At 40.9% G+C, this 19723-nt stretch overlaps 1 pseudogene; it reads right to left on the bottom strand.

Moving 5' to 3' along the window:
* The window catches only part of LOC123518242, a 162249-nt pseudogene that overhangs the window by 89849 nt on the left and 52677 nt on the right, over nt 1-19723 (bottom strand).

The following is a 19723-nucleotide window of genomic DNA, read 5'->3' as shown; positions in this document are numbered from 1 at the left end:
CGAGAAGATAGTGACAAGGAGAGAAGCAAACCTCAAGAAAGAGGGAGAAGAAAAAAGGCTGCAAGCTGGCTGAGGTGATAAACAAAGGAGAGGAAAAGAAAACAAAGACAGAAATCAAAGAAAGACTAATGCAAAATAATACAAAGAACAGAGTGAGGCTGAGGAGCTCACCATAAAACATACCAAGAGAAGAGAGAGAACACATAGAAAGAGAGTGAGACTCAAGAGGAAGAAATACAGATACAAACACAAGTAGTTGAAGAAGCAGGAGGAACAAGCACCAGAATAAGGCAAATAAGAGACTAGACAACAGAAGAAGAGATCATCAAAGCTAAGCGAATAGAGAGAGAATGACTGACTGCCTCACCACACAGACATAGACAGCACGCCAGAGAGAGACATCAAGAAGAAGAGAGACAGAGAGAACATAAACAGATAGACAGAGAGAGAGACCACAGAGACAGAGAGAGACAGAGAGAGAGAGAGAGAGAGAGAGAGAGAGAGAGAGAGAGAGAGAGAGAGAGAGAGAGAGAGAGAGAGAGAGAGAGAGAGAGAGAGAGAGAGAGAGAGAGAGAGAGAGAGAGAGAGAGACAGACAGACAGAGAGACAGAGAGACAGACAGAGAGAGAGAGACAGAGAGAGAGAGAGAGAGAGAGAGAGAGAGAGAGAGAGAGAGAGAGAGAGAGAGAGAGACAGACATAGAGACAGACAGACAGAGAGAGAGAGAGAGAGAGAGAGAGAGAGAGAGAGAGAGAGAGAGACAGAGAGAGAGAGAGAGAGAGAGAGAGAGAGAGAGAGAGAGAGAGAGAGAGAGAGAGAGAGAGAGAGAGAGAGAGAGAGAGAGAGAGAGAGAGAGAGAGAGAGAGAGAGAGAGAGAGAGAGAGAGAGAGAGAGAGAGAGAGAGAGAGAGAGAGTCTCTAGCAACGTCCGTGGTCTCCGGACTAACCTTGCAGACTTATACCACAACTGTGTGCAACGACACAATGCAGACGTTGTTGTGGTGACAGAGACATGGCTGAACAGTGAGGTGGAGCCCACGTATGGCAGGATGCAGGGCTTCACCCACTGGGTGAGGAGGGACCGACAGGAGCGAACAGGAGGTGGAGTGGCTGTCTGCTTCAAGGAAGGAATGCAGGCCCAGCTACTCGACATAGACACGCCTCCACTGATGGAGATGATGTACTTCCGAGTAACGCTGGCAGACCGCTCAGCCCTCTTACTGTGTGCCCTGTATCGCCCCCCGCGACAAGGGCCTGACTCACTCCTGTACCTGACTGAGACTTTAGACAACCTGATGATGGCACACAGCTGCAGCCACGTGCTGATTGTGGGGGATCTCAATCACCACCTGGAAAGAGACGCCTACGAGAATCTCCTGAGGTGCAGGGTCTGACAGATCATGTCACCTTCCCCACACATGAACGAGGAGGGACATTAGACCCTGTCATCTCAGACTACCAGGAGGACAAGCTTCAGTGTCATCAGCTGGGGCTCGTGGGCAGCTCTGATCATCACGCTGTACTGACACAGCTGGAAGTGGGCGTGGCTCGGGACGAGGCCACCACCCGCACCATCTGGCTGTGGAACAAAGCAGACTGGGCTTCCCTGCGCCGCGACCTGACCCACACCCCATGGGCCACTCTGCTACAGGGAGGAGCAGAGAGTGAAGCACTTGCACTCACCTCTCACCTTCTCGCCCTCCAGAGACGCCACGTCCCACACAGGGAATACACCACCAGACCGACGGATCAGCCATGGTTTGGCTACCGTTGCCGTGTTGCTGCTGAGGCAAAGTATGCTGCCTGGCTCCGCTACAAGAGGAACCCGACTCGGCGCAACAAGGACTTGCATAGGGCTGCATGCAGGAGGATGGTGGTAACCAGCAAGTGGGCCTTAAAAAAGTGGGAGGAAAGCCTGCGCCGGAAACTGTGTGGCACTGGCGTAGGAAACAAAACTTGGTGGTCCCTTGTTAAGGACAAACAGGAACTGGCCACCAAGAATCCATCCTCCCTCAGCAAGCAGGACGGTACTGTCGCCACCAGCAGTAAGGAGAGGGCACAGTTGCTGGCTTCCTTGTTTGCTGGAAAAATGAAGGTGGGGAATCCACAGCAGCCACCGCCTCAGCTGGTCCAGCAATGTGAGAAGACTGTCACCATGGTGGAGGTGACGCATCAGCAGGTGAAGCGATTATTGCGGGGCTGGACACACAGAAAGCTACCGGCCCTGATGACATCAGCCCGCACCTGCTGAAGCGATGCTCCCAGGAACTGGCTGCCCTCTCACCCAAGTCTTCACAACTTGTGTACGGGAAAACGTCTGGCCTTCAGTGTGGAAGGAGGCTCGAGTAGTTCCTGCACACAAAAAGCTCCAGGACGGACCCAAAAAACTACAGACCCATATCCCTGTTGTCAGTGGTGGGTAAAGTGTTTGAGAGGGTCGTGGCAGAGGTGGTGTGTAGCCATCTCAAGGACAATGCCCTCCTCTCAGACCAACAGTTTGGGTTCAGACCTGGAAGGTCAACCTCCGACCTAATGATGCTTCTCACCAGGCAGTGGCAGGACGCCCTCGACGACGGCAAGGACACTATAGTGGTTGCTTTGGACATAGCTGGAGCTTTTGATAAAGTATGGCACAACGGATTACTGGAAAAGCTTCGTGCTAAAGGCATCCAGGGTGGCTTGCTACGACTCCTGGGAAATTACCTGCAGGACAGAAGCCTCAAGGTGGTTGTCAACGGGCAAACATCTGAGTCCCTGCCTGTGGAGGCATCAGTGCCACAGGGTTCAATTCTTGGCCCACTCCTGTGGAATATCTACGTGGATGATCTTCTCCAGCTACTGCCAGGAGTCAAGGCCTATGCTGATGACTGCACCCTCTCCTATACCTATCCACGCCAGGACAGTGGGCGGGCTGCTGAGGCCATCAATCAGCAGCTACGAGTGATAGAGGAGTGGGGTGCTCGCTGGCAAGTGACATTCGCGCCGGAGAAGACACAGGCAATGGTTGTCTCTCGGTCCCCAGCCGCCATGGCAGCAATGGCAGGAAAGTTGTCTTTTGGCGCTGCTGCTCTCCCACTCCAAGATGACGTCAAGATACTTGGAGTGGAGGTGGATCGAGGGCTGAGGTTTGACAGCCATGTCAAAACCATTGCCAAGAAAGCCTCTCACAGGATCTCCGCTCTCAGAAGGATCGCCAGTTTCCTCGACAGGAAGGGAGACTGCTGCTGTACAAGGCACAGGTGCGGCCCCACCTTGAGTACGCAGCTCTCTCCTGGATGTCCTGTGCCGCCACACACAGAAGGAGACTGGACAGCATCCAACGCCGCGCCATACGGCTAGTAGATGCTGCAATACCACCTCACCCAGAGCCTGAGCGTCCCCTTGATTCACTGGAACACCGCAGAGATGTGGCGGCAATCGTAGTGTTCCATAAGGCACAGGTGCAAAGAGTGCCACATCTGGCAGGGCTGCGTCATCCTCTGAGAGTCACCGCACGGAGCACGAGAACGGTGCTCAATGGTGGTGACGCCGTAGAGGTGCCGCGATCCCACGGGTGTCAGCATCAACGCACCTTCGCAGGACGCGTCTCCAGGATGTGGAACTTGTTCACGGCCGCGGTGCCTCACGTCCAGGAGATGAACACACACAGTGTCAAACTGATGGCACATAAGTGGAGACAGACACTGCCAACTCCTCTGACACTCTTTGTGACGTGACACTCAGTGTAGTGCAGTGCGTGAATAGTGCTAGTGAAGTGAAAAGAACAGTGCTCCATTTACATGCTGACCATCTTGTATATTATCTATTTTTAAGTCTTGTAAATATTGTAGAGAAATAGATTGTAGTACCCTTAGAATAGGTAGCACACGACAGTGCGCCTTTGGGTACATGTTCTTCTGTATAAATTATGTTTAAATAAAAAAAAAAAAAAAAAAGAGAGAGAGAGAGAGAGAGAGAGAGAGAGAGAGAGACAGACAGACAGAAAAAAAAAAAAAAAGAGAGAGAGAGAGAGAGAGAGAGAGAGAGAGAGAGAGAGAGAGAGAGAGAGGAACCGAGGGTGGATTGGCCACACACACAGACGCTGTCTACACAATATGTGCATCAGTCACAACAATACACGTGTGATTTCAAGCACTGATTTCTGTTTTCCGAGATTGGATCCGCATGCAGGAGTGGACCATTCCAATGTCAGTCACATTTCATCCTCGAGAGAGAATATCAATCTCTTTCATTCTGTGAGAGATGACAACTCTTGACAAGATGATCTGTTCAATGCCTCCCGGAAGTTTATACCTTATAAAAATCCTCTAACCTGTCAAATACGAAATATTGTTTGAAATATCAACTATATAAAGAAAAGTCTATGCGTAAGTAAGTGAATGATGTAAAACAGATAAAAACACATAAGCAATAACATCAATCAACAAATTAGTCAATGTACCAATTATGTTAATAAAGAGGAACAGACGCATTGTAACAGACAATTGACATGCCTAACAAAGTACACTAAAATAATTATGTCACATAAACTCGACAATCCACCGTATTTCATTCGCTCAATTTAAACATATCTCAGGAGAAAAGGACAGCGTATCAGTTATGATGTAGCTGTATTTACAAAATCTGAAAACACATGGTAAACAAACCTTGTGTGATGCAACTTACACTGGAGACGAGTTAGTCACGTTTGATTTTCTTTTTTTTTTTTTTAGTGTTGTAAGCTAACAAAACTATTCATCATTAGTTCATATAAATATTATCTATGACTTTTAGCTCGTGTGTCTATATTAGTCTTCAAAAAAATATTTTCATTTGTTTTATTACTATTTTTTCCTTTGAATGAATCAAACTTATGCAAACGCAAACAAAATTCATGTTTGTATCAATATACACATACATATATTTTTTTATGTAGAAATGTAATCACACAACTCAAGTTGTGATTAATAATTGCACTATTCGAAGAGTTCTGTATTCATAATCCTGAACCACGACTATAATCTACAACCTCGTCAAAAGAAAGAAAAACAAACATGGCGGACGTTTCATAAAATACTAAAAATTCTCCTACCCTGACGATATTCAGGACAGGGCGCCGTGCGGCGGAAGAGACAAGGGACTGAGGGCAGTGGCAGCTGGTGCGAGACGCCCTGACAGATATTGCACAGCCGTGTATGAAGCCAACTAAAAACGTGCCGCACATTGATTTACGGCTAATCGATGAGTGTATATTATTTCCATCATAAAGACTAATAGGCGTGAAGATAAATAGTGTTTTGGTACAGTTAATATTATGCAATTTATAACAAACATTCAGTTGATAAATGTCAGCATATCCGGAGCAAAACATTTCATAAACAAAAACATAACAAACATACATAAACAAACACCACCATCATTGTGGAGTGTTACTGTCCAAACGAGGATGAAATTCTCGCCAAGATACACAAGAGTTGGCTGCCACGAACCGTGTATCCAATCTCAGATTAAATGATTGATGTTCCTCATTTTTTATTTTCCTGAAAAATACTGGTGAAAATTATTAAGAACGTGTGTGTGTGTGTGTGTGTGAGAGAGAGAGAGAGAGAGAGAGAGAGAGAGAGAGAGAGAGAGAGAGAGAGAGAGAGAGAGAGAGAGAGAGAGAGAGAGAGAGAGAGAGAGAGTGGGTGTGTACGAGTTAAGGTCGAGTTCAGAGCCGAAGGTAGCAAGGTCAAGCGTTGAGGAGAGGCGAGACTATGATCAAAAGGCGAGTGAAGAGGCTAGAGGGTTCGGAGGCCCCCGAGTGGCAGGGTGCTCGGCATGCCTGAGTGGCCACAACAACGGTGAGGAGGGAACAGGGCCACGCTTAACATCAATTGCTTCCTTTTGACCTGAATAGTAAGTGGCAGCTAGACAGACGCGGCGCCGGTTTGACCACCGCCATGAGTAGCCTCAAGTTCCGTGTGTGTGTGTGTGTGTGTGTGTGTGTGTGTGTGTGTGTGTGTGTGTGTGTGTGTGTGTGTGTGTGTGTGTGTGTGTGTGTGTGTGTGTGTGTGTGTGTGTGTGTGTGTGTGTGTGTGTGTGTGTGTGTGTGTGTGTGCTTTTCCTCTTGTAGCTCCCTGCTCCATACCGTGGATTTAGTAAGGCGGGGAACTTAAGTAGTCACATAAAAGACTGAAGAGAAATTGCCTCTGCAACAAAAACTCCGACGTGACGAGTTCCCTTCCTCAGCGTCGGCAGTTTTCCTTCGCGGTATCACCAACAGTAACAATGATAACAACAGCAGCAACAACACTGTAAGTATTAGTAGCAATAGCTAAATCTAAAAGAAGACCACGAACAAGAACAGAAACAAGAACAAGAACAAGAACTAGGGCTGAGTCAAGCGGAACAAGAACAAGCAAGAGGAAGATGAAAGTTATGAAAATGAAAAAAAAAGGAGGAGGAGGAGGAGGAGGAGGAGGAGGAGGAGGAGGAAAAAGAAAAGAAAAAAATTATAGGAAAAAGAAGGAAAAAGAAAAGAAAAGAAAAAGAAAAAGAAAAAAAGAAAAGAAAATATTAGACGACGAAGAACACCACCACCACCACCACCACCACCACCACCACCATCGATAACAACAACAACAACAACAACAACAACAACAACAAAGAAGAATAAAAAAACAATAAGAACAACAACAAAGAAGATTTAGAGAAGAAAACAACACCAAAAACAAGAGTAAGCTTACCATTGTCAAAGTCAACATCAGCGAAGAGAAAAAAAAAGAAAAAGAAAAACATGTACCTCACTGCACCAACAAAGCATACACGAACAAAATCCTTCCAACAGAAAAAAAAAAATATCACCACAGAACTTTCCTTCACGCCAACAGTCTCACTAGAACACAGCATCACATCAACACTTATCTCCACACTCAACACAAAGAAACGATCTCCTCGGTACAACACAACACCAGCGATACCAACACTTCCTTTCATACACAGGGTACCAGTACACATCCCTCAGCAGACCATCGCAGTGAGCACCACCTCGTCATGATCAATAATGTAGCAGTTTCCGTCTCAGCTGAAAGATCCCTCTGTTTTATCACACACGATCTTATTTATCACCATCCATAGCTTGAATGACTTCTACCACAGAGCATCACCATGAAGACAGATCTAATGATGTAGCTTGCATTTTTCACTATATAAAACATAATCAGTGGCGTGTTGCGTAGGTGTTAACAAAGAGGTAACACACCGCAGCATTGTGAGAGGTGAGGTCGTTTTGAGGTTTCGTTCCTACGCCTTTTCTTCACGCCAAGTGGGTGAAGACACGCCACCTCCTCACCATCACCGCACGCCCAACTAGATATACGGTAGAACATTGTCAGATTTGTGTGTGTGTGTGTGTGTGTGTGTTATTCATATATTTGTCAAATACCTCTGATTTGTCCTTCATTTTCAGCGTTGTTGCTTCTGAAAATCATGCTATTAACAAATGTTTCAACCAATACGATCCTGCGTAACGCTCACCCCCCCGCCCCACCCGACATGCAAACACACACACACACACACACACACACACACACACACACACACACACACACACACACACATACATCGAAATTTACACACTGAATTTTTTTTCGTTTAGCTTAGATGTTGGTGGATTATGAGCTCATTGAGACCAACTTACAGATAAAATTATAACTGTGTATTTGCTCATTGTTGGCAACATTGTTATGAGGTTCTGTTTGCGATCTATAATGAAAAAGAGCCTTTAATGAACGCTTATTAGTCATATAATTCTGATCTTAATAAATTTCTGAATGAGCATACCTTTTAAAACAAGTGCCACTTTCGTAGCTGCAGACCTTTCCTGAAAGTTAGATTTGTTCTAGATGGCGACAAGTGGCTATCCGAGACGTAAAACACTCTGCTCTCAGGAACAGGCAAAGCCCTGCTTTATGAAAGGTATCTCGCAGAAACGAGTGTGACTCCCGAATATATGCGAAGTGTTATGCTAAGACTCAACGCCATCATTCTTAAAGAAGAGACAGTGTCTTCGAGACGCGAAAACTACTGGTATCCTCAAAAAACGAATCCTAAGTGTACCCTAAAATAACCAGCAACTTATAAAAAGAAAGAAAAGAAAAAACAAGAAAGAACATTTCTTTTTGAAACTTGCGGCACTCTTGGGAAAAGGTGGTGGTGTCGAACAGAGACCTCACCGACAAACTGGCGTCGTCCTGTGGTAAAAAGGGAGAGGCGCGCTCCGCACTCAGGGACACAGGCGATCACAAATTTTAGACATAGGCAATCTTTTGAGAAAAGGAATTATTTTGGGGAACAAGCAGTGTCCTCCTTCAAGAAAGTGAGACAAGGGAGATAATGAAGATCCAATTCAGGGAGGAGTTATTACTTACTCTTGATTCAAGATAGCGTTCAAACTCCATGAGAGGTCAAGTGTGGCCTGAGTGGTCATGGATAAGGGATCCATGATTTATAGACTACCAGGGTCAGCCGAGCACAAAGTGATGGCGTTCCAGTCTGATGCCAGCTAACTTCCACCACATGCGTAGAGTGTGTCGCATGCTTCAAGGGGAACGTTCAAAGCAATGTTCCCTCCAATATTTTCTTTCAGCCCCCTTGCACAACTTTCACTAGTAATTTATTATGTAGTCTGCATCAAACAGCAAAGTTACACAGCAGGTGCCTAGGGAAGGACTAACAAGATCAACATCGGCAGCCTCGTACATATCCGCAGGCAAAGGTAGCACAGAGAGCACTCCAGACTACTACATAAGAGTGAGGCGTCCTTTGTTCACTCATCGAGGAAGCACCAGGGCGAGGAAGGAGCAGACCGCAACCCCCACTACACCTACCACGAGTTGTGTAATATCTACCTAACCTACTTCACACACACAAAAAAAAGAGAGAGAGAGAGAGAGAGAGAGAGAGAGAGAGAGAGAGAGAGAGAGAGAGAGAGAGAGAGAGAGAGAGAGAGAGAGAGAGAGAGAGAGACTATATTATGATATGCAAGACAAAGGCTTTCTTTTGATTATGATGATATATAAATGATTATGATCAATTAGTATTATCGTTAGCAGAAAAGTGATATTAGTAGTAACAGTGGTAGTAGTAACAGGAATGGTAGCAGCAGCAGTGGTGGTGGTGGTAGTAGTAGTAGTAGTAGTAGTAGTAGTAGTAGTAGTAGTAGTAGTAGTAGTGGTGGTGGTGGTGGTTGCTGGTGCAATAACAGAAGCAGTAGTGGCAGCAGCAGCAGGTGGTGGTGGTGGTGGTGGTGCAGCAGTGGTGGTGGTGGTGGTGGTGGTGGTGGTGGTGGTAGCAGTGGTGGTGGTGGTGGTGGTGGCAGTAGTGGTGGCAGTGGTGGTGGTGGTAGGTGGTGGTAGTAGTAGTAGTAGTAGTAGTAGTAGTAGTAGTAGTAGTAGTAGTAGTAGTAGTAGAAGTAAGTAGAAGTAGAAGTAGAAGTAGAAGTAGTAGTAGCAGTAGCGTTAAGGCTGGTTCACATGTGCCAATTTGCGACTGAAATTTACGTCGGTAGAGTTACTGACTCATTCCTTCAAGTCAGAAAGTGTCAGACGTAGCGACTGGAAAGTATCGACTAGTTGGCGCCTTGGTGGGAAGTGAATGTAAACAAACAGCTACCCGCCAATATGTCTTTCTCCAGTGACGATGCTGAAGCTGTGGTTGCTCTTCTTTTGGCGTACCGGAAGAGTCAACAGAAAAGAAAATGCCTGCGGATACGTCCCTGGCTAAGTAGAAGGAAAGAAAGGAGTGTCTACCACACTCTAAATTAGCATACATTTCCTATAAGAAAAATGGTTAATCTTAAGACTATGCACAAATGCGATCAAATTAAATCCTGACAAGTCTTCAATCCTCACCTCCAACAATACTCTGCACTGAGGAAAACAGTTCTCGTAGAGTGGCAGCTATTTCGTCAAACGACGATTTTCGCAAGCTTTATTTTTTACTGTATAATTCATTTCTGGGGTCCCAGATGTGTTCTTTTTCCCTCACCAACTTTAACATCATCATCTCTATACCTGAAGACCACATTTTCACTCGTGACGTCACGACGTAAATAAAGTCACAAATTAATTAACAAAACCAACATGTTGGTCTTGTTTTGCGACTGGTTTCTCCAGTCGCTAGGCACCAACTTTGAGTAGGAAACTCTACCAAAGTAAAATTTCAGTCCCAAATTGGCACGTGTGAACCCGCCTTTATAAGGCTTCCATCAATAATTGGGAATAAATTCAAGTGTGTAGTCACGGGCAAATTTGATTCAACTTAGGATTTTCCCTTGAATCTGGAATTCCTGTACACAAATCACATATATCTTACGTATTTCAAGCGCACGTGCGCGCCAAAGCGAGTGCGTGCATGCGTGCGTGCGCGCGTGCATGCGTGCGCGTGTTCATGTGTGTGTGTGTGTGTGTGTGTGTGTGTGTGTGTGTGTGTGTGTGTGTGTGTGTGTGTGTGTGTGTGTGTGTGTGTGTGTGTGTGTGTGTGTGTGTGTGTGTGTGTGTGTGTGTGTGTGTGTGTGTGTGTGTGTGTGTGTGTGTGTGTGTGTGTGTGTGTGTGTGTGTGTGTGTGTGTGTGTGTGTGTGTGTGTGTGTGTGTGTGTGTGTGTGTGTGTGTGTGTGTGTGTGTGTGTGTGTGTGTGTGTGTGTGTGTGTGTGTGTGTGTGTGTGTGTGTGTGTGTGTGTGTGTGTGTGTGTGTGTGTGTGTGTGTGTGTGTGTGTGTGTGTGTGTGTGTGTGTGTGTGTGTGTGCATGCAGTTCTTACATGGATTATTGATTACGAAGTTGCCATTTGCTAAGATATATTACTGTCTTGTTAAGAAAGGAGTAATGTATCAGAACCGTGATACGTCGACACATTTCCAATATTTCAGGCATATTCAAGAGAAATTCAAACTCTCACGCTAGATACCCCCACACACGCTTCCAGTGTTCTATTTCATTCATTTTCCTCTCCCCCCTTTTTAAAATGAGGACTTTCATGAATAACTTTTTAAATGATTACCTTAGTAAAACACTTCCCTTGCCTGATGATCCAAAAATTAATATACAAGCAATCTGGAACGTAACTGTCTTATGAAATGCTCAACTTTTCACAAATATAGCAAAGGCGAAAATATGAAGCGGAATTCGCAATTTGCTCATGACTATCATTATTTTACTTAACAGTCCACACGTTCCACTCTTTGTCTTTGGAAATAATAGAAACATTATGGAACAAACTTGTTAATATAATATGAGTGGGAAATGGATCTGGGAGTCAATTCGTTAGATTGTCAAAATGTACGATGCCAAATGCTGTGGAATATGACAAGTAGACAATGAGCGTGTTGCGTCAACGGGATCAATGAGAGAAACTCTAAAAGCCGAGTGTCATTCAGCGCATTGCTCTGAGGCTCATGTCTTTCTGAGCGATTGAATCACAATAAGGAGGGAGGATATACGTATCACATAACTTTAGAATTTTGAGTACACTGGATCCTGATACAGCTACGCAGCAGATCTAATTACCTACTTACGAACTAACGCACAAAGGAGGAAACATAACACCGAAGGACGTAGGTGGAAAGTAATTTCTGAATTCCATTAGACACGGAAACGTATTAGGATGATCCAAGTACCTACTTATAACACAATACACGGAAAATATTGAAAATCTGTGAAACGTACATGCTTCATATGACCATTCATACGAACACTATTATTCTTTTTCTTCGAGGGAGATACATCTATATTCCTTCATTACACCAGATTTATTTATTTTTTCCAAAAGTTTACTTCATTATGGTTAAAGATGGAAAAAGTCAAGTTACACAGTATATCTTCAGTACCTGTAAGAAATGATAAAACATTGAAATAGTATCGTAAACCATTCTGTAGTAACTTATAAACACTAAGCGAGGGCACGTGTTTGTGTGTGTGTTTGTACACATTCACACACGCACACAAACACATTCACACACACACACACACACACACACACACACACACACACACACACACACACACACACACACACACACACACACACACACACGCAAGCACAAAAAAAATTATATATATATATATATATATATATATATATATATATATATATATATATATATATATATATATATATAAAACGGTTCAGTAGATGGTGCGCCATGCACATTGGGCCGCGGCACAAGTAAAGGTTATTACTGACATTATTTTCGATGATACAGTGTTTTTATTATTATTGCTTCTTTTCTTTTAACTGTCATTAGCAGCAATAGTATAAAACTAATAGTTAAAGTAGAAGTATTATTAGTATAAAAGTAGCAGCAACAGCAGCAGAAGCAGCCGCAGCAGTAGCAATAACAAAATCTTTTTTAAACATTTGAAACATTTTTTTAGCATATGTGCTACATTTTAAAGGAATGTTAATACAAGAGAAACGGCAGCCCATTTAAGGCCAAGACCTTTTGAGCAGTATATATATATATATATATATATATATATATATATATATATATATATATATATATATATATATATATATATATATATATATATATATATATATATATATATATATATATATATATATATATATATATATATATATATATATATATATATATATATATATATATATATATATATATATATATATATATATATATATATATATATATATATATATATATATATATATATATATATATATATATATATATATATATATATATATATATATATATATATATATATATATATATATATATATATATATATATATATATATATAAGCTGGTCGAGTCACAGTCCATGAAGCTAAAATAATAATAAGTGAAACTATCCTGTCAGGCATTCTGCGAGTGAAAAAATATATATATTACATGATTTTTACAAATATTTTTCCACGTTTTCATAAAAACTGAGAGACTACCGGTGTGAAATGACGCATTTTTTTTTTTTTTTTTTTGGTCAGCTGCAGTGCGACCTGGACAGCATCAGCGGAGGTGATAGTACTACAAGTAACGGTGGTAGTAGTAGTAGTAGTAGTAGTAGTAGTAGTAGTAGTAGTAGTAGTAGTAGTAGTAGTAGTAGTAGTAGTAGTAGTAGTAGTAGTAGTAGTAGTAGTAGTAGTAGTAGTAGTAGTAGTAGTAGCAGCAGCAGCAGCAGCAGCAGCAGTATACGTCGTATAGTTTTTTTTGTTATTGCAGCAGAAGTAGTACCAGAGGTTTAAGACACACCAAACATTCTTCAATCATGAATACGTTACAATTTTGCCTTTGAAATATCTCTCTCTCTCTCTCTCTCTCTCTCTCTCTCTCTTACACACACACACACACACACACACACACACACACACACACACACACACACACACACACACACACACACACACACACACACACACACACACACACACACACACACACACACACACACACACACACACACACACAGACTCAGAGTAAATACCAAAAAAATGACAATAATAGAAGGTATGAAGAATGAGCACATGCAGATCAAAGGGATTTGAGAAAAGGGGTGACGGCAGTGGCGTCCGGTGAGCTGATCGAAGGCTGGTGCCGACGGACACAGACACAGCTATATTCCTCTGAAAGACATCACAGGAATGAGAGAGACATCCGTGTCCGATGAGGTGCAGTGTCAGTGAAGGTTTTCTTTTTCTTTCTTCGTGACAGCATGAAACAACAGAATCTGAGTAAACAGAATATTATATTATATATATATATATATATATATATATATATATATATATATATATATATATATATATATATATATATATATATATATATATATATAAATTTGCTCAGGTCCTGTTGCATTTATAAATTGCTGGAATTTTGATTTACTGGGTACAAAACATGTTTAGCCATTACATGCACGTATAAACAAAAGCATATTTTTGGAGAGAGAAAAACCAGATGATAACGAATATATTGATGATGATAATAATAATAATAATAATAATAATAATAATAATAATAATAATAATAATAATAATAATAATAATAATAATAATAATAATAATAATAATAATAATAATAATAATAATAATAATAATAATAATAATAATAGCAATAATGATAATAATATTAATAATAATAACAGGTAATAATAATAATAATAATAAAAATAATAATAATAATAATAATAATGTTAATAATAATAATAATAATAACAATAAAAAAAATAATAATAACAATAATAATAAATTATCGTTATCATTATTATTATTATTATTATATTATTATTATTATTATTATTATTATTATTATTATCACTATTAATCATTACCATCATTATTATTAGAAAACACAAAGAAATAAATTAGATATAATATTAGTATAAAATATTCATCGGGTAAAGTTTAAAAGAAGGAAACTTATTTACAACCTTCTTAAGAGCAAAAGATGAGATCCTGAACTGAATTCACGTAAGCTTCTTATGAACCAGTTTTTTTTTCTCAAATTAATAACATTGAAGTAATAATGAAAAAAAAGGAGTAAAGAGCTAGTGCTACTGCGATACATTTGTGCCTTTAGAAGTGATTTACAGGGCTTAGCTGGAGTGCTTTGGTCTGAGCCTCCTCCATTTGTATCCTAGTTCAAAAATATTTTGTTTGGTTCCCCGAAAAAATAAATAAATAAATAAAACAAACAAACATATATATATATATATATATATATATATATATATATATATATATATATATATATATATATATATATATATCAAAGGAGTAATTATGATGCTCACCGCGAAGTTTCATTCATATCATGCTACAGGAAATCAATACATTAATGTCCGTTAATCAGGAAAATGGGAATCTACCATGATGCATGAAAATGGTTCAATATACAGCGCTAACAATAATTAAAGGGGAAATGTGCACGCCTATTGTACATAACACAGCCACTCAAAAAGAAAAAAATGTAATAGAGTTTTGAAATTTAATTCAACTTTTGATTTCAGTTGGTATTTACACATAATGTACTGCGTTCACGCAAATATTGACTTTAAATGAAAAGTAAGACTATATACTAAAATGTGTGTGTGTGTGTGTGTGTGTGTGTGTGTGTGTGTGTCACTGTTTGATCTGCTGCAGTCTCTGACGAGACAGCCAGACGTTACCCTACGGAACGAGCTCAGAGCTCATTGTTTCCGATCTTCGGATAGGCCTGAGACCAGGCACACACCACACACCGGGACAACAAGGTCACAACTCCTCGATTTACATCCCGTACCTACTGACTGCTAGGTGAACAGGGGCTACCCGAAAGGAGACACACCAAATATCTCCACCCGGTGTGTGTGTGTGTGTGTGTGTGTGTGTGTGTGTGTGTGTGTGTGTGTGTGTGTGTGTGTGTGTGTGTGTGTGTGTGTGTGTGTGTGTGTGTGTGTGTGTGTGTGTGTGTGTGTGTGTGTGTGTGTGTGTGTGTGTGTGAATTCAATATATCGTTTCCTTTATAAGTCACTCGGTTTATGTGTTTCTGGTGAGATAGTGAGTGAACTGATTGATGTTTAACATCACTTCTGTTGCAAATGCATAGTTTTCAAGTTATGACTTTTCAACCTATGCCTACCTCTCTTTCCCAACGATCTTGGGAGGCCTGTGGGAAATCAGTGTTTGTGTGGGGTAGCATTAAATCGAGTAATGTGCGTTGCAAAAACAGGTCTGAAATCAACAAAAACACATAAAAAATCTATGAAAATACATAAACTACACCGTTAACGGCGGCAATGGCGGCTGCTGAGGTGAGTGTTGCTGTTATTCTTGAGCAGCGCTGTCAACGATTCGCTATAGACTAGCCGGGCTGGCTGTTCCCCCCAGGATCCCCCCTTTGGCTAACCCGGGAGGTTGCGCCCGGATAACCCCCCTCTGGTTACCAACCAAACCCTAAGCATAACCTAACCTAACCTAATTTTAACCTATACCAAAATGTAGTGAATCCTTGGCAACTCTGCTCATCATTAACAGGAACGCTCGCCTCAGCAGCCGCCACTGCTGCCGTCAAATGTAGTAATTTATGTATTTCAATTTTTTTCTTAAGTTATTCTGTTGATTTTCGAACTGTATTGCAATGCGCGTTGCTTGATTTAATGATCCCACCCAAAAGCACCGATTTCCCACACGTCCCTCAAGATCTTTGGGGAAGAGATATAAGCAGAAGTTGAAAAATTAATTACTTGAAAAGCACGCATTTCCAACGGAAATGATGTATACCTTTAATCAATACACTGTACATTTCACCAAAACACATAAGCCACATCAGAAAATCGTTGGTTATGTGAAACTGAAAACTGTACAGTCACACTTTTAATTTGTTCCTGTTTCGTGAAATTTTACTCATGCTGAACTTTTCTCGTCCGGCCTGGATTTTTTAATCACTTATTAATTTGCCCGGGCTCAGAAAATGGTAACATGAATTCTGAAAGTAACGTTACAAGGATTAAAACATTTCATCTCCATACAGTTTAAATAATAAAGTATCTTTACCTTTATCCTTATCTTTACTCAAGGAAATTATCATGTTATGAAGCGTTTTTTTCTATCAATTGTTAAGGTAAATTCTCCCTCTGCTGGAGATGATAAACGGTAAAAAATGTGTGTATCAACTAACCTCTTCTCTCAAATCAGGATTCTGAAAAGTGCTGAATGATTGTTAATACTGAATAACAACAAAAAATAATGAAATAATAACAATAATACCAAGAAGCGTATTAACAACAACAACAACAACAACAACAACAACAACAACAACAACAACAACAACAACAACAACAATGACAACAATAAAAGTATATAATACTTGATGTGGGAGAAAATTACTCTCCGGGGATTTAGGTCTAGGAATACGAGCACGACCACATCAGACACTCGCGTGTCGGCATTACAGAGCCTGGCGTTGCGTGCACGACGCCACCTCCTTCCCAACCCAGCGTCTAAACTGACACTAATACAAGAATAATTACTGTAATACATGCAAAGGAAAACCTATACTGTACACAGCAACATACCTTGATAATACAGGGTTAACACCATTCTAGCATAGTGAACCATTGCTATAATGCTCTCAACAGACCTGTAGTCCAACGACACGCAATGACAGTAACACAAGAACAATTACTGTGATACATGAAGATGAGAAGTTATACTTTACATTGCAATACGAGTATACTATGATAACTAGACCTATAACTATAGAAATACAGAGAAGCACCATAATATAGGAACGTAATAATTGGAAGAGGATTCCAGGGAGACATATAATGAGATATGTAGTGCACATGGTTATGAAGATATTATGTCATTTTTTGCTGTCTTTCTGCGTACGTAGTGGTATTATTCGTTTTGCAACTCATTCCTTTAACATTCTCAGTAAGTGCTTTAAATTGAACCCAAAATATAAACCAGATAAACAGCTTCATGTAATTCATTTGTATCTCAAAAAATGTACATAAGACTCGAACGGTAACAGAATAAATTGATTGATTCTGAGGATAAGTAATACCAGGCATATCCATCAATATAATTCTTGAAAACATTTTGAGGGTCAGATTCGTCATCTTTCTTGGTTTCATCCCCATGATAGCTGAAGGCCAGTACCCGTTATTTCATATTGAAGAAATGGATGTCATAAACTTTGATGGCCTTCCGTATTTCTCTCCAAGGCAACATAACATGTACCTATCCGCACAAAGACAGAGAGACACTGTCCGCCAAAAGAAGCTAATGCAGGTTTAGCACTCTTCTGTATTCGATTGTTCTTGTTCAGCAGTGAATGTGATCCTTCCGTTTAATAATTAATATATGATGATGACAATGTACATTACGAAGATAATAGTAATTGCGATGATAATGATGAAATTTCCAATGATGATGTTTATGGTGAAAGTCCTGATACCAACGCATTGTTAATAGACTATGCCATATTTGTAAAAAGACGGAAGCATTTGTTTCAGAATACAATAATATAACATAATATAGCGCATTGATTTACTCAATCGATTCTAATAATGGTGAAAGCGTGAACTGAATGTAAAATAAGCTCTTGCCTTGATCATTTCGTCTCACCTCACTAAAAACCGGACAACATTATACAATTGCGGGAAAATTAAAATAAAAACTTTCGATGTCCATATTTTAACACACGAGCCTTGATTTTGATGGGAGAATTGTGATGACTTTGAGAAAAAACTTCCTTATATGTGATGCAACAAGTGTGAAAGTAATCAGTTAGTTCTTCGGTCCTAACTTTTTTTTGCAAGAGAGGAAAGCGCCGAGGGCAAAAAAAGTTATTAAACAGAAAGTCTCACTGGGAAGCCTACAAGACAACAGCTTAAAAGTAGTAAAGCTTTAAAACACTGACTTAAGAATAACTGAATGAATAAATAGCGTGACAATACCAGGATAGTCACCCTGAGGGAAAAATTCATCATATGTGTGAGGAAGCGGAAGAGACAGACGAATGACATATGAAATTAATAGCACTTGCTATGGATGGATGGATGGATGGATGTGTGTGTGTGTGTGTGTGTGTGTGTGTGTGTGTGTGTGTGTGTGTGTGTGTGGATGGATGGATGGATGGATGTGTGTGTGTGTGTGTGTGTGTGTGTGTGTGTGTGTGTGTGTGTGTGTGTGTGTGTGTGTGTGTGTGTGTGTGTGTGTGTGTGTGTGTGTGTGTGTGTGTGTGTGTGTGTGTGAGAGAGAGAGAGAGAGAGAGAGAGAGAGAGAGAGAGAGAGAGAGAGAGAGAGAGAGAGAGAGAGAGAGAGAGAGAGAGAGAGAGAGAGGGGTTAGGGATGGAGGAACATTGCGTGCTGATAAGACCTCAACGGTTATGGGTCAACCCAGGTCTGCTTCGCGCCGCGTGATGGCAAGCTGTGCTGGGTAGGAGTTCCGCTTCTAAGCGAGTTTGGGTTCCTAGTTAAAGGTGGCTGCAAATATTATTCTTATTTTCATCTTTACTTTACACTTAAAGTCATGTATCAAGATGTATAGAGAGAGAGAGAGAGAGAGAGAGAGAGAGAGAGAGAGAGAGAGAGAGAGAGAGAGAGAGAGAGAGAGAGAGAGAGAGAGAGAGAGAGAGAGAGAGAGAGAGAGAGAGAGAGAGAGAGAGAGAGAGAGAGAGAAAGTGGACGGATTTCTCTAAAACAATGACAAAGATGGCTGTCTACACAGCAGAATTTCTGAAGAGAAAACCAGCCAATTAGCACAAGACGACGAATCTAACATGAAATCGAGTATGCAGTTATTTTGGTTATTTAAATTTCTTTTCATTGAGTAATGCGAAAGACTGTTCTAAGCGCAATAACCTGCTTTTGTTTTGAACATTAGTTGACTGTCCTCTATCTATATTCAGCAGGTAGATAAGCAACCAGCGTCCATCAGGTCATCATGAAGACAGAGACATAAAATAAAGCCAGGTACGCACAGTGAGGACGACAGCCAGCTATATTGCAAAGACCCTTTTTAGCCTTGTGTATTTCTAATGCCCACATGTTTTAATCTCGCACACCATCTCTTGTCATGAAGTGAGCGATGTCTTATTATTGATTCACATGTCACATATTGACTGACTGCCCTTTGTCTTGTTCTCCATTATTCAAATTGGAGTACGCATATTATATGCATTCTCTGAAAAACGATGTACAGAAATTGGTATATATACGTATATGTATATATACGTAGATTGGTCATTTGAAAA

The sequence above is a fragment of the Portunus trituberculatus genome, chromosome 43, assembly GCF_017591435.1.
Source record: "Portunus trituberculatus isolate SZX2019 chromosome 43, ASM1759143v1, whole genome shotgun sequence".
In the NCBI taxonomy this organism is placed as follows: domain Eukaryota; kingdom Metazoa; phylum Arthropoda; class Malacostraca; order Decapoda; family Portunidae; genus Portunus; species Portunus trituberculatus.
Note: the sequence above shows the minus strand (reverse complement) of the source record. Positions and strands in the feature narration are given on the sequence as shown.